Genomic DNA, 25,774 nt, shown 5'->3' with positions numbered 1-25,774 from the left:
TTCTCTCTCTAGGGATTTTGGACTCAAGGAAGAAAGGAGGTCTGATACTTCTCTTCATATCACCTTGCTCAAGAAGGAAAAATGCTGAGTTCAGTTCAGTTCAGGGTCCTCCATGGTCTGTCAGAACACTTGCAAAACCAAGTTTAATTAGACCTTTTCAGACTAAATGATAAATAAATAAATAAATAAATAAATAATAAGAAAGTACATTGTGCACTATTTTGAGGGCTGGATGCTAACAACCAGCAGTAAATGTATTTCAATGGTAATTGAATTCAAGAATTATGGTAGAGCAAATCGATATTTGGAGACTGGCTGTGACATTATTACAATGAGGAATTGGCAGAAGTAGAATGAACTTCTTATCCAACTGCTGTGCTTTCTATCCATCTTCCCTTTTGTTGTCTGAATAATTATAAATATTTTTTCTGCTTAGGTGTTCCTCAGTCTTCTGGGAATCCTTAAGTACAGCTCTATTTGTTCTCCGTTTTGTGAACTCTTCATTTCGTTTATGCAGCACCAGCTACAACCATATTGCTACAGGCCTTCCCTGAGGGAGTAGTCCTACAACAGGCAGCATGGAGTGACTTGAATACATACTCTTCAGGGCTGCACTGTGAAGCAACTCTCCTGCTGTCTTCTCTGGAGTCCATAGAAAAACTCCGTGGCCCCAAGACACACTTATTGTATGTCATGGCCTTTCAGAACATTTCAGCCTGCTTCTTTGGTGTCACCATAGCATGATATCAAATTAATGCACACCATGGGACATGGTATAAGTCTGTGTGAGGATACCCAAGGGCATGAGTTTTCTAGAATAACAGGAAAATTGCATTGAGCTGAGCAAGCTGAACTGGTGGTTCCTGGAAGAAAATTCTCTCCAGAATAACTTGTGGGTTTAATCTCAGGAAGACTAGAGTTATTCCAAAGGGGTGCCTGGAACCCTGTTATCAACAGAAAGAAAAAAAAATGAGCAAAGGTCCAGAGCCTGAGAACAAACTGGACACCTAAGCAAGAGTGAGGACATATCTGCAGCTCTGGCATTTCTACCTAACCTGTAGCTTCCTCAGCTCTTTTTTCCTAATTAGCCACAAGTGATCCTGCAAGTGACAGCTGAGCACATCCCTACCTGCTGAGAGGCTTTGCATGATTCTAGAAAGTTTCCAAAAGGTTAGATTATTCAGGAAAGAGAATGTCTGCTTGTGCCTCCACCTACATTTCTTCAACTTCTGACCTGTATGAAAATGAAAAGTAATTCTTTTAAAAATTAACTTCTTTCTTTTCTTTTTTAAAAATTAACTTCTTTAAAAAAATAAAAATCAAACAACAACAACAAACACCACAGTTGATTAGAATTTGTGATGGAAAAGACTTCCTCCCAATAGTTTTTATTTTATCCCAACAGAGTTATTCCAACCTTTGTAACTACTGTGCAAGCAGGATGAAGAGCTGGCATCCTCCAGCTGCCCCCTCTCATCAGTGGGGAATGAGAGCCCAGGAGCAATGCTCTGACAGGCCTCCTGCTGTCTCAGTTGCATTAGTTTTGGCCCAACACTTTCAAAAACTTCAGGGGCATGACTCTATGCTCAGCAAAGTTGCTGGTAACCATCCTGTTGATTTCCACATTTGCTAGATCTGGGTCAAAATGCACAATTCCTATGAAAGTCTTTGGAGTTTGTGCAAAACACTATCTGGAGAAACAGTGCCCAGACAGTTTTTGGAGGCTTCATAAAGCAGCCTAATGAAACAGAAAGTAAGTCTCCCCAGGCTGTGATGCAAGTGGAAGTAGGCAGTCACACAGGGCTTTTGGGAGTCACTTAACACCAACTAAGGTGTAAAGCCCATACACTTACCCAGGAGTAGGTGTTTGCTGATAAAACTGAGCAAACTATAATCCACATTTAATGGTTAATGGTTTTGCCTAGCTGATACTAGAAAACTTTCTGAGAAGGGTTTAAAAATCCTGTCAAGCTCTTTGTAAGCTTCCTCAGCCAAATGGTTCAGGCTAATTAGAGAGCATCATCATCATCTGTATTTCTGTTGGAATAAGCCTAGGAAAAGCTGCTTTTATATTGATTGTTATGAAAGTCTGAAAAAGTAGCAACTCTCTTGTATGCACCAACTTAACTCCTGCCTGATCTGTGAATCCTGGCATACAGCCTGCCACCTCCAGGAGCTATGTTTCTTATCGAACTAATCCAGAGACCAGGTGTCCAGTGAAAAACAAAATATACTTTCCCAAATCCTAGTGTTATTTTTTCCCAGTGTACCTTCCTTAGAGTTGACCTTATAATGCAGTGTGAACCACAGAAGAATTTTCTCATTCTATATAACTCTCTATGACTGTAAGTCATCTTCAGTCTTACAGATACCTTAATTGAAAAATAGAAGGTTTATTTTTCTGTTTCTGAGTTAAATAACTGCAGGCATTTAATGAGACCTCCCATACACACTGGGATGCTGGAATTATTATAATGGTTTTAAGAAGAAGATTTTCAGCTATTTTCTGTTCCCTGACAAATTCCAATAGACTGACAAAGATGATCTTTGTTTGATCTTCAGGGATTTGTGGCATCCCTGTCCATGGCAGAGGGGTTGGAACTGGGTGATCTTCAAGGTTCCTTCCAACCCAAGCTGTTCTCTGATTCTATGAAGGAATATAACAGAAAACTTTTATTGCTGTAGATTTAAGACTTTAAATCGCAGTAACTAACATATATTCTGTCTCTTTCTGGCTCTTGAACTTCCAGGTAAACAGAGATTAAATTATAAACTCTTCTATGTAATAGCTGCACTGTCTGATTACTTAACTCAATAAACTGAATTATGTAAATACTCAAACATTAATAAAGATGAAGCTGAAAGGAAAAGATCTGTGAAATTACAAAAAAAGCAACCCAAGGTATCGAAAAAATCCAGTCTATAACTTACTCTGTGCTTAAGCTGTTAGTAAATGTTGTGTCAATGTCCTCCTAAACTGTAGAAGAAGTAGGTCTTCCAAAATACCTAGAATGGAGCCTCCAACCTGTCTTCCAGCAGCAAGGCACGGTAAAGCACACACAAGCTGTCATGTACAGATATTTGTCGACAACAGCTCTTAGCATCTGTTCCAGAAGTCAATACCCCAATTAGAAATTTTCACATGAAATCTAATTTCTTTCTTTGCTGAGAATTAAGTGGATCTCTTGTCCTGTTCCCAAAGAGAAAAGAAGGGAAAATGCTCATTGTCCTTTTCATAACAACATTTTTTATATTGAAGGATTATGTTAATATGTCATGTCTTAGTCTTCTGTTTTCTAGACAAAACAAACCCAGTTCCTTTACCTTCTCCTCTAGGTCATATTTTCTAAACTTACAATTTTTACTCTGTTACGAACTTTCATGCCAAAAAAATTGTTTCATTATTGTAACTAGGAGCCAAGTAGAGTAACATATTTGCCTCTCTAATCTTGCCACCTTAAAAATCACATTCCTCTTAATGTAAATCACAGCTTAAATGTTTGTTGTTTTGTTGTTTGGTTGACCTTTTCTTTCTTTCTTTTTTTTTTTTTATTGACATTGTAAATGCATCCTATTCTCATCCATACTTGCTTTGTATTGTACCAGCTAAACATCCCCCCAGATCCTTTTAACCTTTTGGAAAGTGCTGAATCTGTGGGTAATTTTCATGTAGCTGTGGTCCTCTGACTCCTTCCCTATGACCTTGAATTTCAACATAAGTTGCATGTCAGCACAGCCAAGTCTTCACAAACAAGTTGCTATGCTCATCTGACCCCAAACTGAAGGATGCCCCCCACCTTTTTCCACAACAGGACCCCTTAGGCATATTTCTACCCTCACACTTAGTATGCTGCCAAAACCATATTTGCCTCCCTGCATCCAGAAAATGCCGCACTCAGCCATCCTGGGGTGGATGTGCTCACGTGGAGAGGAGACAGATGTGTGCCAGGAGCTCAGATGGCACAAAGCACCTAAGGACACTGCAGTACGGTGAGGCAAGAGGATAACCTGGGATAAATGGTTAAATTGCTTTTTAAGTAGCTTAATTATTTCTGACTCATCCATGTAGCAAATTATTGTAACTGGTTGCATGAAGACAGTGGCAGAACGCTAGTGGCCACAATCACTAACCAAAGTCTTGGTGAACAAAGATGTAGTTGAGCCAGTACCAGTGATTGTTCTTTCTGTGTAAAACATGGGAAAAATATTTAATATACTTCATTGTTAGCTTAAATCCCTGTGGTGGAAAACCAACAAAGTATTATTGGGTGTGTAACTTTTAAATGTATTTTTCTTCTTTTCTGCCAATGTTGTGGGAAGAGTAAGTAGCTTTCAAAGATTCTGGTCATTGACTTCAGCTTCCTCAAATCCCAAAGCAGACTTTTTCAATTCTAGTAAAATTATCTTCATTTTTCAAACCTTGCTTTATCTGTATGGCTGGCGATTCCCTCAGCTCTGTATTTCACCAAAAATAAGATTACTTTTATACAGTTAGTATAAAGACATTAGTATGTCTGCAAGAAAAATAGACTTTAGTTAATAATGTATCTATGGAAATTATGTTAATGTAGCTTACTGCATTACCTCTACATCAGCAGTAATTTACATTAATAATTAGAAATTGAAGTTGTGACTAGATTCTGAGCAAGAGAAAGTGGCTTTTGATTTGAACCCAAACGGCTAAAAGGCATTTCCTTTAATTTTGGATCAACTGTCAAAAAAGCAAGATTAAAACCCATACTATATAATTTCCTCTGCTCCCTCAAACACTGGATGTTGATATTATTCCATCCCAATTTATCAAGAGTTATTTTTCTACTATATGTAATAATGACGACACTCCTTTTTTCAAGAAGATTTTATGTTTTGCGTGAATGAGTATGCACATGCAGATGTGGATAATTTCATGCGCATAGTGTGAGACTGGGTTTCTGTCTGTATCAGTCTGTGCTTTATGATGAATTTAACTTTTAGAGATTTCTCTGAGTATCCTCAGTTTCTTTCTAGAATCTAACTCACTCTCTCAAGAAGTACTAGGTACAAATCCAAGAAACTAGTGCCTTTCTGTTAAACCCTTGACTGTTTCCCATAACTAATATTTTGGGAAACAGGCCTTGATAAACATTTTAGTTTTCTCTGAGTTCTGTGTGTATATATATATATATGCAGATATGGGTATATCAATGAGTCCATTGTTTATTAAGGTGAAAAAAAATAAATGAATTTGTATATTAATGATCTTGTTTATTCTTACTCCTTTTTGACTTGTGATCCTGGTGGGAATTGGGTTTCTTTAATGTTTTATTTATAGTTTATGCAAACATTACAATTTTCATTGTATTTGCATCAACTCGTCCTGCAGAAGTCCTGTAAGTCTCAAAATAAATAGTTTTCTGTGTGTTGTCAAAACTCTATTTAAAACCAGTTTAGCATTTAAGTGTGGTTCACGTTTACTGTCTTTCAGTGACTTCCCATCACTTGTGCTCAGTTTAGAAGTAAAAAGATGGTGGTGGTTTTAGCAGAAAGTAAGGCAGGATTCTTCCTGGTTCATGTATCATCACCTTTAAACCAGTCCCAGTTTCATTATGATATTACTGTAGAAAATTAGGGACATCTTGAGAAGCACAAATGCCAGGAAAGCACCACAAGGTGCAAATCATTTATAATAACCGGACATATTATTTGTGATGGGGTAAGTGGCAGTGCACAAGGATAAAATGACTAGTGTTTCCTTATCAACCACACACATAGTCCCTGGGATTGAAAGATAAACAGTATTTTAGCTGTAAATGGATTAAAGCTTTTTTAAGCCATGTCCTGGTTTCAGAAGACAAAAACCATGGTGTATACCATCATTTTTAAAGAAATACTGCAGAAGGAAGTTAAATTTTGGTCTAGCAATAAATACACTGGTTGAGAGAAACACTTCATGAGTACCTGCTATTATCTACTAAATACAGTAAAACTGTCCCTGGTAATGTAACATTTCACAGTTGTTTTTCTTTTGTGAATACATATATCATTAAATATCACTACATTTGTCTGTGTTCGTGTAATAGGTCCAGGTTTTAATGTCTTGAGGTTTCCTGGAAAACACTGAGGTGAGGATGGACAAAATAGTTTCAACAAAGTAAAAGACCTTTGCCTTTTCTTAGAATCAGTACTATCCACAGCTTGCCTTGCTTTCTGAAATGTTAGGTTGGTCTTTTTTACAAATGTTTTTCTATGCTTTTGTGCTTCTAGATCTGGGATAGACATGGAAATAAATGTTAACAGTACAAAAGAAAAGCTGAAACTTTAGTAGTGCCAACTGGAACCAGAAATATTGGATATATGACAAGAAAGTCTTATATCATTTCCAGTTCAATTTTGCAGTATCAAGACGTTTGACTCATTTAGATAAGGTCTGGATAGAAGTCTGGGTTCTCTGATGTGTGTCTGAACTGAAAACACAAATTAAAGTGAAGTTGCCAATGTTTTGGGACAAAACTATTTGGACAATGGGTAAGTTAAAATGTTATAGGAAGAATATTCTAAAAACTCCAGTATCCAGCTGTTGTATAAAACTGTGGTTGTTTGAAATTCTGTCATCAGTCAACTTTTTGCTAAATGGATGAATAAACTCCGAATGTGAAAAAAATCTCATTAAGGCAGTCTCTGTCCCTCATCTATTGATGAGCTACTGAAATCTAGGTAACACATTATAAGGAGAAGTCCTGCTTGTGCTTGAGGCTCCAAGGGGATAGACTGATGCTTAGCTAGGAGTCTTTCTAGTGACCTTGTTGAATTTTGGATCAGCCAGAGAAGTCAGTTTGTGTGTATATCTGAAGATCAATTCTATATTATTTTCTCCCCCTTTTCCTTAGAGGAGGGAGAGTGAGAAAGGAGTTTTGGTGGAGTTCAGCTGCCCAGCAGGGTAAAACCACCACAACACTATGCCTTAGGATCTGCAAAAATACAGATTAATAGATAGGAGAGAAGGACAAATGTGATAGCAAGTAAGTTAGATGAAACTAGTACATTTTTACAGTTGCAGTTAAGAGTTAAGCAAATGGCAATTGCAAATTTTCATCTTTCTAACATGGGAATGCAGATGTTTTATGGCTGTTAAAAGACAGGCCTTATAAACCGCACTGTCAAGTATGAGCAATCAGTTTTTACTTTAATTTTCCCAGGGTTCTATCTTTCCACAGGAACAGTATAATGTTTCTTAGGGGGGTACATTTCACAATGGCTGCTTAGGTGCCCGAGCACGCTGCCTCAGAAGACACGCCATTTCTCACAACTTGCTACATATCTCCTACCTGAAGTGAAACTTCAGTCCATTTGTACGTCTCAGACTTGAATAAGGAGTGAGACATGCATGATGTCTAGGTACTTCCTAGCTTGCCCTTGATTTTGCATCTTTTGCATAATAACAAATTATCACATTGTGGTTGTTTCTGAAGTGGACAGCATAACAAATTCATTTCCCCGTTTAATGTTCTCTGTGTTACTACGTTTTGAAACATTAGAAAGTCTGTAGTTATTCCACATTTCTTTAGTCTGTAGAACATGAAGTGAAAGTAAATGGAGAAGTGAATTTTGATGCATGTCTTTTCTTTGAACGCAATCAGGGCAGTTTTCTTTCTCTCAGATTGAAAGTAGGTGACTCATTATCCCCCCTGCACTGTTAGGACTCAACTCAGTAACATATGATTTATTATTCCCAAACACCCACAGAAATGTGAGGCATGTGTTGCATGCTTGAAGGTACGGTAAGGTCTGATTATCAGTCTGCCTTTATCCTGAGTAAAAACATATTAATGTCAGCATCAAGTCAGTTGAACAACTTGCAAAAGGTTTCCAGGAAGCATCTTTCTTCTCATGAAGAGCCTTAAGGCTTTTGTTACAACTCCAGGAACTCTACCAGACACAAAAATGCATACGACAACAAGCATGCCCTGTATTACTCAGTTACAGTCCATGAACTGTCACTTTTATAATTGTAAAGCAATTGCAATAACCCTAGTTGCTTAGAAAAAAATTGTGTCGGAAAATGTTTCTTTTGCTTTTCCCCCTATCCAGCTAACTGTCCAGTGTTAGAGTCATACAAAAGTCCTGCAGATGATAAAGGCAAGTCTTCCTCTATATGGAATGGGTCTCTGCTCTGATACACCAAGATTATCAGCAAGGTGATCCAGCTTTTGCACTCAATTTTTAAAACAGACCTCTGGTGTTTGTTTCTTCTTCCAATTAAACTCTTACACTGCAAAAACGTGGTGACCCACCTACTTCTCCCCTTCTTGCTGCAGTAAGATAAAGGAAGATGGCAATAGGTTTCAGAGCAAGATGTTGTGGAGAAGAGAAGCCCATTCTCCTGTTCCATAACAAGCAGCATCTAGCCAGCACTGCCTCTGCAGATCTTTTCTTCAGGTGACTCAGTCTCCCACATTGCCTGTGATCCTGGAAAAAGGGCTCACGCCAACTAACCATCCAGATAATGCTGCAAATTCCAGGCTAATCAGGGAAATTGCCTATTCACTTGAACAACAGCCACAGGCCTGGGAGACGCCAGCCTCCAACTGCAGTCATGCCTTGGCTCATTAGTCCTATGTGCCCCTGAAACTCAACTGTCAAAGGGGTGTTGAGCGCACAAAGCACTGGGCAGCATCTGAATTAAATTCCTGCACGGAACCAAAAATAGTACGCTTTGAGCCCCTTCTCTGTTGTGAAGGAAAAATGCCTGGACAAAAAAAAATGCTTTTCTTGGTATTATTTAATGTGTTTTTCTGTCTAAAAAGCTAAAGATTTTTGGCCTCAAGGGGTGCTAGCCTGTTACCTTAGAGACTGTTTCTTTTAGAGGCAGTGGAGTGGCAGAGGGCATGCCTTTGCTGCTTACCTTGGCAACCATGAATTGCTAAATGCTATTCCCATGAATGCAAGCCTTTCACTGCCATTAGCGCTTGCCCACAGGTATAAACATTCCTTCATGAAAAGGTCCAGGGGAATGTACACTACGTCGATAAAAATCAAGACGACAAACAAAAGCATATTGTATAACGGAGCAGTTATATAAAATTAGATTTTAAAACAAGACGTGTCTTTAATGACATTGATCCTGGACGCGGTCAAATTTCCTGTTCCATTTATATTCCCTACAGCCATACCAAGCGGTGGCAGCAGGGAAGGGAGGAAAGCGAGAAAGCTCGACAGGATATTCTTGTTTCTGTAATTGCAAAATGGAAGACCACTGCGTCTGTACTCAGAATAAACGTGCTGGATGGCCTCACAGGAATAGCACGACTCCAGCGGTCTCCCTGCCTGGCACTCTGGCAGATGGACATGGGAGGAAAGCAGAGCTCCTTGGGGCCGTGCAGTGTCACCAGCTCCCCCTGCTCACAGGGATTCTTTATGGTCTAGCTGGGCAAACACTACAGGCAAAATTCTCGACGTGTTTACCTGTATAAAGCCCTTGTGCTGCAAAAACAAGAGATTTGTTGTATTCTTCCTGTAAATGAAGCTGTTGAGTGTGGAGGAATTAAGTTCTAAACTTAATTCTCCCCCTCCTCCTCCCCCCAGTCTCCATTTTGTAAACTGATGATTTTTAAAGAACAGCATTTCCCTGCCATTATCAAATCAATTCACTTTCTCAGGTCTCATCTGATAGGACTTCCAATAAAAAAAAATGACTCATCTGGTTTTGTTAGATTGTAGTGAAGCGTATTTTAGAAGGAGAAATCTCTCGGGAAAATGACACCACTATGAGACTTTTCTCTAAATGCCGGTCAACAGGGAGCCAGAAACCAACTAATGGCTCCCATGGGCTGAAAAGCCCAGAGCTCAGCAAAGCACTAGGACACTATGGTCTTGATATGCCTATACAACAGCACCTTTGTGCAATGATATTGTGGTATTTCCAGGCAGGCTCATCCAGCCTGGAGAAGGTTCATCCCACCTTGGGAAAATCCATGTAGATGCATTGCTTAGCACCGCACAGAGAAGTCTCCCTGCCTTGCATCACACATGTGCCATGACACCCAGCAGTCAAATGGGCTCTTGAAAGCTGACCCTGATGCAAGGGCAGAAGGAGCAGGCTCTGGATGGCTGCTCCAGAGCAGCGCAGCCTTGAAGAGCTTCATCATCGCTGCTAAACCAACAGTGATCAATGCAGTGGTCAAATTTATTGGAAAAAAATGTGAGGCTTTCCTGAAAACAAAACAAACAAAAATAAAATACAAAACAACCAAACAAAACCATTCACCAACCCAACTCCAGCATGCAGATTTTAAAGCCAGATTTCAAAGGAAGGCTTTGGAAGGGCTGGCCAGCTGTCCGCAGAGCTTCTGCCCCAGCATCTCCCTTCACCCTCCCACCTCCTGACGTAGCCCCCACACACCTAGCATGAAGTGCTTTCAACCAGCACACAGCAGCCTGTGAGCACCAGCCAATGACCCAGCCTCCTCTCCCACTGCAGGGGCACAAGCTCAATGCTGCTAAACAGTTAGTGCTGGAGCTTTGGGCTTTTACTGGTTTCACTGGGGAACAGCTCTCCTCTGCATGCTAGTAGCACTGGTGGTTGGGATGCCATTGTACCCTTGTAAGAATGGGATCTTTACAAATGTACTTCACATGCTTCTGTTATCCCACCATTTATTCTGCTACTTTATTACACAGGCTTTTATTACAATTTCGTTAGGGAAAGAAAAGGTTGAATCTTCAGTCAAATCAGCAGAATGAACATTCCTGGTGCATCATTAAGAGAATGAGGAACCACTTGCTTCATCTTTTAGAAGAAGAGTCCATTTTTCAGAAATGCTGATGTGGAAATACGTGGAACAGAAATGCCCAAAGCCAGGGCCATGATGCTGTAAGAGGAAACAGGTGTGGTGCCGCCCTGCTGGCCCCAAAGCTGCTGGGTGTCACAGCAGACAGCAGTGCTCTCAGGACCTGGCTGAGCCTCGGCCGCTGCAGTGTCCCACGTGAGCATCGCAGCAGGGGCAGAGCTCTCGTCCAGCTGCTGCCCCCAGGTCTGCCGCACTGGGCAGGTGTGCCTGTGGGTTGGATCCGCTGTTGGGTCTCACGGACGTTCAGGGGTGTTGTCAGGGTCCAAAAACCTCATCCTAAAGAGGCTTCTTACGAAAATGAAACCTGGAAAACTTGAAGAGCACAGGACTTACTCCTGCTTGAATTCAAGTCATCCAAGAGATTACTTGTATCCATCTGTATGCACATAAATCTAACCAACACAGGCCATGCCAGACAGGAAGAAATAGGCACCAACAAGCACCTACCTTTTGGTCCCCAGCACAGTGAATGTCCTCAGCAGCAGTAAATGCAAAAAACAGAAAGCTGGTTCATGGACTCCCAGACTGAAATTACCTTTCTTCACAAAACAAATTGTGTTGCTTTCCAGGTGCCTGTCAAGTGAGAGACAATGGTAGTTAAAGGACATTTCTACAGTCCACAATTCCCAACTGAGGAAACTTGAAAAGACATTTTATTTATGAGACATGAAGAAACTGTGAAGCAATGTAGTTGTGAAATCCATTAGTGCATACAGCTTTCAAGGAATGCTAAAAAATTGGTGATGCGTAGAACAAGCTTAGCAACTTTACAAACTCAGAATATTTGCTGTTTAAAAGTTGTGGTATATTTCAAGAAAACAATCCCTCCAAAATGTATGATATTTTTCCTTGTTTTTCCTGTACTAACTACATGACATTGTTCCAAGCACCTGGATTTCAGTTCAAAGTAGCAGAAAAGAAAATGTGTAAATTGAATAGATTAAACAAAAAAGTCATAAGCATTTCTGAATTAAATACACACTTAAGAAAAATCTTCTGTCTCATAGTTGTGTCCAAAAACTGTTCTTTGGGTTGTTTACTGAAGCCCTTAGTGTATGCACTGAGAAGGCCAATGAGAGCCCTGGCATCTCCTTCAGGAAAAAGAAAAAGAAGAGAAAGAAATGAAAACAATCAGGAGTATCTGTAAGCATCCACCATCTGGCAGCTGAGCTGGTAGCAAGCAGACTTTAATATTTAGAGTCTGTTCAATTTTTTAGTCAAAACCATCACAATTCTGTTCCCTTTGAAAAGTTTGGAAGGCTCAGACTTGGGGTCCCTTCCTTCCTCTTCCCCATGGCACCCTCACCTTCCTGCCTTGCCTGATTCCTTTTGAAAGCACAAGCCAATGGCTGCTGCTCTTTCTTTCCTGGCATGGAGCAGCAGCAACTGTTTACATCAATGAAACATAAATCTGGGCATGTAATACCATCAGGTATCAAACGAAATGAGCCAGATACTAAACAAACCTGGGGACTGGTAGTGGAATAAGGATAAGATCAAAGGCTGCAGTTATCCTATCTAACACAAGCTTTTCAACTGCTTCCCAGTCGTGCCATTGCAGCTCTACCAAGTGACGACAGCGAGAAATTTCCATTACAGGAAACACAGAGAATAAGGTCAGATACTTCATTATTCTAGTTTTCCAGCATCCATGTCAGGTTATATTTAGATTTGTTTAGCTGAGTTTCCTGCATCTGGGCTGTAAATTCTTGACATAATCTACAACTCCCAGAACAAGACAGTCATGACTTGCCTTGCCATGCCTTGCCTTTCCTTTCCTCACCTTGCCATGTCTGCCTTCCCTCCCCATAAAATTCTCCTCCTTCCCCAAGAGAGGAATTTGGTGTGGTTTGGTACCAGCTATGGCATTTTGGATTTCAGTGGATGGTTTTCCCCAGCTCTGCAGCCTGTCGGCAGGTGGTCCTAAAGGCAGCTCAGCCCCAGCCTTGACCCAAGAGCATCCACAGGATCACCAGGTCTGGTGTCCCTGGCTGTGACATACAGTGTTAGCATACAGGGTATAATAGTCTGGGTGGATGAAATCAAATAAATAGGTATAATTTCGGGAGCAGCAAGTACTGGTGGTTTTGTTTCTTTAAGCTGAACACATTCGTGTTAAAGGCCAAGTGTTGCCAGTAAAAGGACTATGCAAATTAAGGGATATTTTTTTCCTCTAGCATGGTGAAATTAAAGAAAAGCTAAAATTAGCATTCTAACACTAGCTTCACAGGTCCCAGTTCTGCCATTACAGAATGAATGTGCTGAAATGGAGGAGGGGAGAGGGGGGGACCTCTTATTTCTGGCAGAGAGTTGTGAAACGCTGTGATTATCAGGGAGCAGCAGCAAAGTTCCCTGGAATTAGCTAGCAGTCATACACCTCTAGCTAATCATGTTTCAGCCACTATGAACAGCTCGTACCCACTGTGAATACACCGGGGAAGCAGCCCTCATCTCCCCCTGCCCAAATTTTTGGCCGGCTGGATGTTCCTGATTATTTTCTTCCTCTGCTCAGAGTAAACCTCCTCTAATTCATTCACCAACATAACATGTCAGCTTCCATTGTAAACCAGTGGTCACAGTTGAAGGTATCAGTGCAGATGGCCCACAGTGATCCTCTTATACTGCTGTTCCAAAGTCACCATCAAACATTCCTCATCTGAAAGTAACCGTAGCTAATTGTGCTGCTGATTTATGTCAGAAGTTATTGTGTTACCTAGTCATGGTTAAAAACACATCTTACTCTGAGAGTTTTGGACTAACACAAATTCTTGATGCTAAGTACCACAAGAATATGCTACTAATTTTATCTCATCCGGTGGCTTACTTTAATCACTGCCACTATAGTGAAGTCGCTGCTGGGATGTTGAACAGCAAATATTTAACAGCATTCTATCACGCTATGCGAAGGTGTAGGGCACAAATTGAGGAAGAATACCATATCCAATTGAAGTGGCAGAGGAATGCAGTAGACAGAATGTAATTGCTTGTATGAAAATTTGCCTAGGAAACTGAAGCTAGCATCTCCAATCCTTTAAAAAATATATCTTTAGACTATAATAATTAGTCCAAATTTCTTTTCTAGGTGCACATTGCATTGTTAGAGAGTAGGCAGACAAGTTAGAGTGAAAAAAAAAAAGATATTAAAAAAGCAACAACAGAATGAATGTTTCCTGAATTTCTATTAAATTCAAGCTGATATTAAAAAAATGCCATGACTGTCTAAGAAAAGCAAAATGGAAATCAAGGAAAAATAAGGTCTGTTTTGAGATTTACACATTTCTGAACTTCCAGAATCCAGAGTCAGAAGGCAGAAAGAACCTGAGATACTTCTGACCCAGGAAAAGGTAGACTCCCTATGAATGCCTTTTTCTCCGTAAGACTTAAGACCTGTGGCTAGGCTTTCACTTGGAAGCTGTTTGCCAATTCATTGGCATTGTGATAAGAGCGTTCAAATGTTTGAACAATAACCCAGGACTTTTTTGATGCCCTTAAGTCGTGTGGGGAAAGCCTTGAGTCTGTACTCATTAGAAACAGCAAAGTCTACATCCAGAAGAGATTCAGAGGCAGTGCTGCAGGGATGCCCAGTGTTGAGGAAGCCAGCGCCCTGCCCTGCGATGCTGGGCTGCTACGTACCAGGCACTGTGCAGGGGATGCCTACAGGGAACCACATCCATTCTCTGCACTGCAGAGACCAAAACCAAGCAGCAAGCCTCTCCAGCTTGCAAACAAGTAAACCCTGAGGATATGCATAAATTTTAACTCTATCTATGGTGGCCCAGGTTTTGCATTCAGAATTATTGTAATGTACCTTCCTCTCCTCAAGCCAAAATCCTAATCCGTAAGAAGACAGTCTAAATTACAACAGAGAACACAGATTCCTGGCCATGCTTTGCAAAATTGACCACGGGACAGTCTCCAGTGGTCTGGTGGACATTTGCACTTAGGTTGGAAGTGGATGATTACTACTCATCTTGGTCCTTGGGCTCTGCCCTTCCCTGTTTCTTTGGAAAGTTCCCAAACAGCAGGTTACAGGCACTTGTCTTCTCATCCACTTAGACACCCCGTGCAACAGAAGGATAGATTCTCTCAAAGACAAAGTGACAATTTGGTGTCGAGTATGAAGAGGGGCAGCCCTCCAAGCCAACCATAATCCCTTGAGCTCTGGAAGCAGCACAGCTAAGAAAGCTAACTGGCTTAAGCATAGCACCATGCAGAGGCAGCAACACGTCCATCCACCCAGAGGCTAATTTGTGTGTGCAAGGCATACATACACACTGTAGAGATAGGACAGCAGGGATATTTGCTCACTGCTCTGATCCCTGCTCTGGTTGCCAGTTTGCTATACTGTCAGATGTTCCACAGGTGTTAAAATGGGGTGTTTTGTATCTATACAGGCTGAAGACAAACTCATTACCCATTTGAACACTGTGGTATATACCTGCAGCAAGAAAGAAAACTAGAGAGTGGGTAGATGAGCCTCAAATACAAAAATCACTTTGATGATATATCATATTTTGGGCCTTCCTCCCTTCACAGTGTTCCATAAAATCAGCCTTAACAGAGACATTTACAAGCACTGAGCATTTAGAGGCAGCAAAGACCCCTTTTATTCCAGGAAATTGAGAGAAACTTTCCATGCACACACACACACTCGTGCACTCACAAAACCTCCTCGAGTATAACTTTAAGAGATCCAGCACTATCGCTCGGCTCATCGGCCAGAACCACTTCATTTTGATTGAAGAGAGGAAAAACAACAACAGTAAAACTCAAACTACTGGGTTCCACAAATTGGGCCAAGTTCTAAAAATAGAAACACTTTCTTATGGAAAGAAATACAGAAAAGAAAAGAAAAAAAAAAATACCAACACCAACAACCAGCCTCCAGAAGATCTGAACCATTCCCAAAATTGTCTGAATTTGGTGCCAAGCACACAGGGCAGCCTAATACTTCAGAAATCTCTCATGCCAGCGCTGGATCTCTGCAGGAGCTAGTGACTGGATGTCCAAGACCGGGAAGTGACTGTGGAAAAAAAAAAAAACACACAACTGTTTTCTAATGGACAAGCTGTTCGACCATTTTAACTGTTGCTTGAATGCTTGTCTTCAGGCAACACGATGTAAAATCTTCTCTTGGAGACTCAGCCCAGCTGCTGAGACTTGCAGCCTGGCACGGTGCTGCAGGCACAGCCTCCAGCAGCTGCCTCCCCACAACACAAAGAGGAAGGCAGCAGGTTTTCTGCTCATGAGGACGCAGCTCAGCTCCGCTGGCGAGGCTGGCATCTTGGGCAGCCTCTGCCCACACACAGGGGGGCAGCTCGTCGGGGTGGCACCAAGCCCCGCTGGGTGCACAGCAACCCAACGGCTTCCACCCCACTGCTGAGCAGGGAACAGCGGCTACACGGACAGCACACACAGGGTGTGTGACAGCGCTTTTGCCTGAATGTAACAGCATGTTTTCTTTCTACCTCTGAAGACAATTTGGATTGCTTTTCATTGAAATATCTTTCTCCTAGAGACCCCAGTTTATTATGGATGGATTCCAGCACTTACAGTCCTGAACACAACTCTTTGCTGCTGAAAAGAAACTTCTTGTGACAATGCAGCAGGCAAACAAAGGATACCTTAAAGTGTGAAGTATTCTTTCCACTTGCACAAACACGGCAGAAGTGGCAGGTCAAGCAGCCCCGTGAGCGTATGCTCAGTACGTGCCACACATTTCCTCTCCGATGGAAAGGGAGCGGTTCAAAGGAAGCAGAGCAAAGTTCCAACACAGCCTGGGCGGGCTCCGACTCCGATTTCTGTTTTGAAACTTTGCCTGCATTTCTCAGGGTATCACTGATTGAGAATGGATCTGCTTTCTCACAACAAATAACTCCTGTCAATTATTTGTACTGCAGCAGGGCCTGAAATCAACAGTCACGGGCCCGAGGTCTTGTTCTGTTCGGTGCTGTACAAACTTAGGCATGTTTCTACAGGGCTGAAAAGGCATGGAGATGTGCTTTCAGTGAAATTTTAAGTATTTCAAGAGGAAAGGCCGATTTCTGTTTTCCTGCCTGCACTGTTCAGAATGCATAACACACAGAAAACAATGTTAAGAAAGTAAGTAACAAAGCAGCTTATGTTTATCCTCTGAGACTCTCTATTATCTTACTAAGAACCAGGCAGAAATACAGCTCCTTATGATTTTGCTTTCATGTTTTGCCCAATCTCAGGATATATGGTACTAAAAGAACATATCCATTTCAGGGACAGAATACCAGAACAACTGCTTTCTGCACATTGTAATGGCAAGAAATGCAGGCCTTTAATATCCAGGCAGGAAGACAGCATTCAGGATTTACACAAATCACTGGAGAGCTTCGTGCTAAAATACCTGAAATGTCACTAACGACCTCCAGCAAACAAGTTCTGGAGGGTTTCCAAACCTTCTTGTCCTTCTGTTTCTCCCTAGACCTACGGCCTAGCAGATGTTTGTCCCAAACACTTGAAGATGCGGCCTGCAAAGACCCTGGCAGGGCAACTCTGCCGTCTCCTTCTGTGATCCATACCAGCCTCTGGTACTTTTGTGAGGCATTTCACTTGTTGTCCAATGCAGTCTCAGTGTTTCTGAGTGGTCATTTGCCCTTTCTATTAAAAAGATTAAAAAAAAAAAAAGTTTAAAAATCTTAGTAATACAATGTTATTTAAACTTTAACAGCTTTACTGATGCTAAACAAGCTCCATTGTAACTCTAGCAGTTTCCATATGAACTCCATATCCAGTTCTAACTTCTGTTTCCTGAAAACCTTTGCTAGGATAGCAAGGTAAGCTATTTTCTTACTCTCGACACAGCTGAAGCTTGTAGAAGGAATATGAAGGGCCAGGACTTTTAAGGAAGCAAGGCCACTTCTTTTTTCTTTTAAAAAGGGTTTTTAAGAAGCCAGATCCCAGCGGAATTTTTGTATGCCAAATACAAGAAATATAATATGACGGAAACAGAAGTGCTATTTTGGGTCACATGAGTATCATATTCTGGACAATCCTTTTATTAGCAGGCAGATAGCCCTTTCCTGCCTCTTCTTTTAGTATTTTCAGACTTCAGCCTCATACATTTCCACCACTGCCGTGAACGGGACATTTATAAACTTCCTGTCACTAAAAATTATAGATAAATCTGAACTTGAACTTAGCTAGAAGCACATCACAAAGCGCAAAGCAGCAACTCGCATCCTTGTTTAAAAACATGTTTTCAAAGAGGAGGTCAATATTTTTTTGTATTATATTTATCTTCTTTCTAAATGCCTGACCCAAATAAGTAATCAAATAGAATGAAAGCCTAAAGCCATCAGTTCAAATTTCATCATGTGATTCTATCCTGGTGCGTAAGAAAACACTCAATTAACTTAACAAGCAAAGTGTGCATTGGAAATATTATTCTAAGCATTTAATGGAGTTACATAACTCTTGTGTGTTTGCTACAGATAGCAAAAATAGTTGAGAAACTTTTTTTCAGTAAAAAATGCCCTTTTATTTTAAAAATAAAAGTTGCTTATAGTTTTCACAGGCAATTATATCAGAATGTTTCTGATAAATATTATCAAAGTTCTTCATCTTACATATTTAATAAAAATAGTTATTAAAAATAGGCTCTTTTAAAAATGGCAAAATAAAAATTGAGTCTTTCTTTGGAAAGTTTTGTTTTCCAGACAGCTATCACAAATATCTTTACTTCAGAGTAGAATGTGGTAAAATTTGATTATTCAAGAGTCTTAATGATTCAGGCATTTTCTCCCCCTTCTTTGTAAGTTTAAACACATACATAAGTTTTAAAGCTTTCGTATGATTTGGACCAAAAAGAGAAGCCCCTTGGAACTAAGACTGTGTCTGTACTAGGCACAGCTCCAATGCCAAGGCCAACTGAGAGAGCGAAGGAGCATTTTTAATTACAGCACTACCCTATGCATTTATGATTACTTAAGTGCACTTGACCCCACCAGTTGTCTAATCCTTCCTTTTAACTTCTCCACGGTCTATTAAACATCCCCATTTACAAGACTCTCTGCTGGAATCAAACACTTGCTGGTTGCAATGTCTGTCTTTCCTGCTTACAATGTTCTGACAGCCCTTAACATATTCCAGTCCAGATTTGACCTCTCAACGGTATGCATCTAAATTGAGTCGATCTCACTGACAAAGATCAAGCTGCTACTTAAAGTGTCTCGTGGCTGGATTTTCCAGCAGACCTACAACTCCAAGCTGAAGGAGACATGAAAGACTGTGTGCAGCTGCAAGCGGTATTAGGAGGTAGGAGAACAGTGCAAGCCTCGCATGAGCTGAACAGCAACTGCTACAGGGAGAAAGAAAGGGAAATAGGCTACAGACTCTTGGTCCCAATGTAAGCCCATGCCTAGAATGCATGATGGTTACACTCAGCCATGCATGATGGATACTCACCCATGCACTACTCATGCATGATGATGATACTATCCATATTAGATAAACAGGCTCTCCGAGTATAAATTAAAGATTTTATGCCATCTCCCTTCTGCTGGATTCAGTTGTACTAATGGTTTAGAACTTTTCTAAAATACCATGAGGGAAAGCAACTTCCCTACAAATCTAGGAGGTTCATCAGTGCAACATGCAGTATAGGTCCTCTGTATGGAGAAAAGATTTGCTGCTCTCAAGCACATAGAGTAATTAATGAATGTTGTCCTGAAGGTGATTGCCAGCTGACATTAAAAAGAATAAAGAATGTAATTCCTACCGTTTTCCACTCAAAAGTCACAAACAATGTAGACAAAACCACAGCTTGCATGGGGAGATGAAGAGGCTAGGCAAACAGCTGTAACATTTACAGTTATATCTGTGTTTTTGTTATTTACTTATATTTCATTTTCCTTTGAAGTAATAGCCTCTTCTTTTCAGACAATTTTTGCTGCTGATGTTCTTAATAAACTTTAGTAGTATTTTAGCAGGGAGAGAGGAGAAAGCACTCGATTTCATTTTCTTGAAAAGCCTGTTTTGCCATCAATATATTGGAAAGCAAACAATAACTATCTTCCTGCAGGGCCTACAGAAAAAGATTTAGTACAAGAAAAGTCTTTGAAATAATTCTTGCGACATCAGTGTAAAAGAAAATCATGTGCTTGCCTGGCAAGCTCTTTTGGTCTAATGCAGAAAGAATGTGCATCTTGAAAAAGACAATCTATTTCCCAGATAATGTTTTTTGGAATTTTTTTACATGTTTCTAGAAATGAATCTGTGCAGTTTATATTCTGGTTACCTTCTTGAGGGAATACCGATCCAGAAAATATTCTTGTCTTTTTCAGTGGATTAGCAAAGTTAATGCCTGTCTCTCACAACTCTTTTAACTTTCCTTGCTCCTCTCATTTTTCTAGCCATCATTTCTACACTCAGTGACTCTAATCTCACAGAATGCAAGCTTGCCATTCCTTGATTTCTTTACCTACATCTAGTTCCTGAAGAAATGCATGGAGCTGTCATTCAAAACCTTTATGCAGTGAGTCCAAGCATCAAGGAAAACAAAACCAGAGGCTTGACAAGATCTCACTGGGTGACTGAGATTTGGGACAACTAAGACTTTCTCAGGTCCAAGTGCTAAAAAAGATACCTCTTATTGTTCTGGTAATGGAAGGGAGAGATCGTTAGGTGGTGACTCATATCTAATCCAGGCAATGATAAGCAATCATAGAATTAAATTTAGGTTTTAACAAAACAACCCAAAACAATGACTTTAGATTTTATTTTACAAAGCAAGTACAAAACTAAGAAATAACTAAGATCCAAACTATCCTGGGGTGTATAGGAGAATAATTGTTCTGTGATATATCCTAGCAGTAAGAAAACCACTACCTCATTTCAAGAAATACATATATATACGTATATACAGCAACCACTGAAATAGTATATCCCCTACGAAATGTTTTCTTCTTCACATGTAACACAATGGGCTGAAGAGTTTTAATTATCTTTTCCCAGTGCTCTCCTCCCTGCTAGGATACAAAAACCTGTGGATACAAAAACCTGTGGCATTTCAACTCCATTGTGCAGCTAAGCATTTTCAGTGTAGTTGCTTGCCTTGGGGTAACAAAATCAATTTGCTAATTTGGTTGTTAATTCGGGAAGAGAGGAATGTTGTTTCAAGGTTTTCTAAGGCTTCTGTATAATTCTCTGTCCCTTAACTATGTCTGATTTTCTTCCAAACATACTGTAGGTTTTGGAATTTGTAGTAGAGATGACAAATTATTCTAGGATTTGTTTCTCCCTTCAAAAGGTATTTAAGCTGAACTACCTGGCTAGTACTTGGCAATTACTACTTATTGAATAAACTTTCTTGCTAAATCCTGTGTGCACCAGGTGTCCATCAGTCACTGAGCTGAAGGAAATTGAGGTTATTCCTAGGGTTTCCACTAAAGATGTGTGTAGACTTAAAACTTCAGCACATATTAGGTAAGCAGTTCTATTGTTTCTGAACTCTACATTTGAACAATACTATTGTCTTCCTGTCTGCTTTAAAATGACACAGGGTGTCTGCATAATGACATTTTCCCCCTTTCAACAGTATAAAAGGTGATGTCATCTCTCTGCAAGCACACACATAAATCTGCTGGAATTACATATTATGAAACTTTTGAGGCAAGACATCCAGTATCTCTAGTATGAGACTCTTATGTTGTAGAAATAAAATGCAGGAAAGGATTAACAGTATCTAAGTTACTTAATAGCTCAGAAATGTAGGCAGAGATGATCTACCGTACAGATTTCTTTGCACTCAGTATGACTAAATCTTTGACTAATTTAAACATTTTAAAAGCATTTCATGTGTATCTCATAATTCCAGGAACACAGCAAGCATGTTGCTGCATTGCCATTTGGATGTTTTAAGTGGTAAGTCCTGGACTCCATGTAAGCATCTGCTTCCATTACAGTTGGCTTGGTTCCCAAGAACCAAAAACCTCTGCTTTTAAAAACTTCCTCTAGTTTCTTTTGAATTCTTTTAATAAAACTTATGGAATATATTTCATTTGCATAGAATTACCACATCCATTTTACTCTAACTTCATTCTGGGAGCATCATCTTTCAGTATGCAAAAGCAAAATAATTCTATTTTATACTATTAAACTCAAAGTAAACTGTCAATACACCGGTTGGTCTCTGACCTGACTTTCTTCTGTCAGAACCAGGACCAAAATGCTGTGTGACTCAACTACTGAGACTATATTCAGCAATTTCATTCTTTTCTGACTTGTAGATAAGACAGAAATAATAATTAATACACCATAGTACATCATAACAGCTGCTTTAGCATTTTTTACAGTTACACCCACAGAGAGCAGAGTTTTCTGACTTGAACTTCGACTGAGTAAGCTAGCCTTCTCCCATCTTAAGACTGAAGAACCTTCAAGAACCTATGGGGCAGATCCCTTGCTCTTATGATTCTTCATAGTTCCTCCTTCCTTTTAGTTCTCACTTTTAGTATTGAAGTGTTCATTGAAAGTTAGACCCTTTCTGCTCTTCTCAGTATGTCAGCACTTAAGTAGCTGATTGCACTGGGAAAAAATGGGAATTGCCTAGAACAGTGCAAAACGTACTACCTTTTACTTAGATAATGACTATACATTTCTGTTCCTTGGAAAAAAATATATTCCAAATTTTCTAGATTCTTTGGCCAGTTGAATTTGTTGCCACTGAATTCCCTAATGATATTCTTTGCCTGGGACTTTTTCTTCTTCCAGCCATTTTATTCTTTTTCAAGGACCCATGCTGCTTTGTTCATTTGATGTTCTCCTTCAAAGAACTCAGCTTCACCCAGCTGCAGAAATACAAAACAAGACAAAAAAAAAAGTTGTCTTGGTTCTTTCATATTTTTTTTCTGCTGCTCTTGTTTTCGCTTCAAGTCTCATCCTCTATTCCAAGACAGCAGTGCTATTCTCTTTTCCATGTCATGGACCCCAAGAAGCCCTTTTGCTTCCAACACCACTTCTCCCTGTCTCTAAATCCCTTCTTCCTTTTGGGACAATATTGCCCTTTGAGCCTCCTATCTATCCACTTGCCACTGAGATCGATACAGACAAGTTCCCTTCTGCTCGTCTATGCCATATCTCATACTCCAGCACCAGTCCTCCTCCATTCCAGCACTACTTCTTCACACAAAACAGCTCAGTTTAACTGGTTGGCATGCAAAGAAAACTGTCAGATATATTATCTTCCTTCAGAAAGACTTCAAGGCGCAGTTTTAGCATAACAGGCACAGTGAAATTATCAGTCCTTCAGTATTCACATATTCACAGGAACATTCTTGCATTGTGTAAACAGTTTTTATACGTGTTCCCTCATTTCTTTTCTCCACGTCTCAAGTTTAAGATTTAGCTTAAATACATTAGATCAAATTAATGAGCACTTTTCTACCATGTGTCTCAGTCACCCTAAAAAAAAAAAAAATTTAAAAAGTTTGCCACTGTGTTTTCTGCAGACATAGGAATGTAATTTGGCCTAGGTGATTCATTGTTTATTCCTGCCCAGATTTAGTGCTCACTATGAAAGAATAAAGATCTTTCTTTCAAATGCCCAGCAAAACAACAGTAGCTGTTTTCACAGACTGAGTTTTGTGGTCATAAAGAAGTGTCGATACAGGAATGGAACTGTCAAGACTCAGTTTCTTGTTTCACACGCACAAAACTTAAGCATGTTCAAAACACACCATTTGAGTACAGAACATTATTTAAAGCAAAGCACTTTCGGGAAGCAGCTCAACTGACTGAATGTGCAGAAGCATATCTTTGAAGAAGAATCCTATTTTTCTCTATCTTTCCCAGGTATTTCTAAAGCATTCATCACTGCAGCCTGCAAGGCCACAGCAGAACGTGAAGACAACATGATCATACCACATTTACAAATCCCAGGTACTACCCTGACTTTCTTAGTTCTGGTTCCAGTGGGTCGTGATGCTTTTTGTCAGTCCTGCACACGTCAAAACCTGTAACTGACTTCAGAAGTGGTCCCAGCTGGGACAGCTTCTCATGGGGGACCTTGCAATGCAAGACCGAAAACAGCTTGTACACCAAATGAAGTTTCTCACTGCATGTGGGCTTGTTAGGTGAGGAGTTCTTGTAGGGTGGGATACTGACCCATGCGTAAAGCAGTCTGGTTCTTAATATCCAGACTAAATCATGAAGAACAGTACAAACCATGGTATTTAAATTAAGAGTAAATTGCAATTTTCAGTCATGTTGTTGCTCTGTTCTCTAATATGCCGCATGTGGTGGCTGAACCATCCAACATCTGGACTGTGAATATGATACTGCCAAAGCTGTACTCGGTGGCTGCCAAACGGCTGAGCCCATGTGTGGCTTCACAGCTTGATATCCAGAGAGCTCAACTATGATTCAAATTCTGAAAAATCATCATGTCTAAGGTTGCAGCATGATTCAGCAGTCTGGAGGAGAGCCTTCCTAAGAGGAGAGAAAAAAACAACAGCAACAACACCAAAAAAAAGCAAAACAAAACCACCGCAGCTGACCATATATGGCATAAAACTTTTAACAAAGTAAATGTCTTAAACACCTTTGCTTCAGAGCAGAGCTCCATAACTTGACTGGTTGGTACAAAATATGGCTAGTCACAAGCACCAGGAGCTAAATTCTGCTCCCCTAACAATGGTGCAAGCTAATTTCAATGGTACCCAGCCTGTTTAAATATGAATACACAGAAGCTCCTCGACACGTCTCTTGCTGGCACTGTTTGAGGTAAGTCTGAAATCATTAACCAGGTAGAGAGCAAACTTCTTTATGAAAGAAAGCCTCCAGTGGTATTCCAGGAATGCTGCTAGAGAGGTGGACTCACTCCCTACCACACAAAGATGCTTGATTTATAAATGAATTAAAGCTTGTGAACTGACAAGGAACAAAAAACGGGGTCCTGCACACACACACACACACAACGCACTGGAAACCCCAGTGTTGTGCTAATTACTCCGTGTGCTCCAGCGATGTTTACACATACATAAAAGGTGAACAAAGCTTGTGAAAACGTGAAAATGGGGTGCCTACTGTCCTGGGACATGGAAGAGTTCAGCTGCTCATTCACATTGCAAAGCCTGTTCCTCCAACTTGGCTCCTTGCCTTCTTAAAGCTGAAAATAGCTAAACTGTGTGATTTCCTTCGTGCACTGATGGATCAGGCGGGCCAGCTCTGCCTCCAGCCATGAGAACGCTCGGACTTCCCGCTGTGCTTCTGAACACTGCCTGGCCAGGCAGGTCACACACCGTCCATCCATCTGTACCACGCTCATTCTTCTGCTGACGATGCCTACATTTCCCTTGCCAAGCAGAGTGGCTTAACGAATATTCTCTACTCCTTACAAAATACATGCTCGGTCATTTGGGAAATAATAATAAAAAAAAAAAACAACAGTGGCATAAATGCTGCTCCAGTTCAGGCTGAACAATTTGATCAGCACTACAAAATGTTGCTTTAGGAAAGCTTCCTTTTAATATAGTACATGAGATAAATGGAGCCTTTTTTTCTCATTCCCTTCTCTTTACCAGTAATTGAATGAAGTGGAGATTGTGAGGTAAAATCAAGCACATCTGGGTCAATTAGCATGGAAAGTCAATTCTTTAAAACCTGATGGATGCCTCTGGGAATCGTGCACTTCACAGCACGAATCTCAGTGCAGTGCTGCTCTCTCAGCAACTCAACTCAATTAAGCCATTACGTGGTTCTTTAAATCGGGGATCTGGGGGAATTGGTTAATTGTCTGCTTGTCATGGTTCCTCCTCAGGGAGCATGTAAACTACTTCTGTTTCTCCTATAGATGTGCAGTGCACATAAGAACAATCCATTTTAGCTGACTTATTCAAAGCTTATTTCTCCCGTGGGAAAATTAATCTTCCTCCTCAAATACTGCCCTGAAGAACAAAGCTGTCCAGTGGAAACAAACC

This window comes from Cygnus olor, chromosome 3 (genome assembly GCF_009769625.2).
Source record: "Cygnus olor isolate bCygOlo1 chromosome 3, bCygOlo1.pri.v2, whole genome shotgun sequence".
NCBI classification, from domain to species: Eukaryota; Metazoa; Chordata; class Aves; order Anseriformes; family Anatidae; genus Cygnus; species Cygnus olor.
Note: the sequence above shows the minus strand (reverse complement) of the source record.